General features: G+C 35.5%; 1 long non-coding RNA gene across 1 annotated transcript; it reads right to left on the bottom strand.

The window, feature by feature from the left end:
- Window positions 1–473, bottom strand: LOC111236395. Its single transcript, XR_002665721.1, has 3 exons — window positions 449–473; window positions 242–306; window positions 1–13 (listed from the first exon to the last, which is right to left on the bottom strand). It is a non-coding gene; the product is annotated as an uncharacterized LOC111236395 (long non-coding RNA).

The following is a 473-nucleotide window of genomic DNA, read 5'->3' as shown; positions in this document are numbered from 1 at the left end:
AATTCTTCTCATGCTGCAACATACAAAGACTCATTACATTAATAAATTAGTATATTAGTAAGTGAAAATAAAATGGCTTCAGTAGAAAGAGTTTATCTTTTCCAAAACATCACAACATACACAGAACATGAATTTTTGTCTAATCTCTCATGTTTTCTTCTCTCTGGTCACAAATTACATAATGACCATGTGAGGTAAGTCAGATTTCACAGACAACAGAAATAATTGAACCGTTTCTTACCTCGCACTTTTTACCTGCTTTGGGGAGGAACATTCCATCAAACAGATGGGAAAATGGCCCATGTCCTAAATATGGAGAAATCAGTATAAAATAACCTAATCATGACTGTGTGTGAACTGTAAATGGAGACGTTTGTGATTATATCTTGTCAGATATGGACAAGCTAGTGGAAAAGAAAGAACCTTTACTTAGGTGTGTGTCACTCACCCAGGTCATGGCAAAGACCTGCAAT

This window comes from Seriola dumerili, unplaced genomic scaffold, assembly GCF_002260705.1.
Source record: "Seriola dumerili isolate Sdu_G_001 unplaced genomic scaffold, Sdu_1.0 BDQW01000663.1, whole genome shotgun sequence".
NCBI classification, from domain to species: Eukaryota; Metazoa; Chordata; class Actinopteri; order Carangiformes; family Carangidae; genus Seriola; species Seriola dumerili.
The sequence above is the reverse complement of the archived record's forward strand: the minus strand, read 5'-3'. Positions and strand labels throughout refer to the sequence as shown.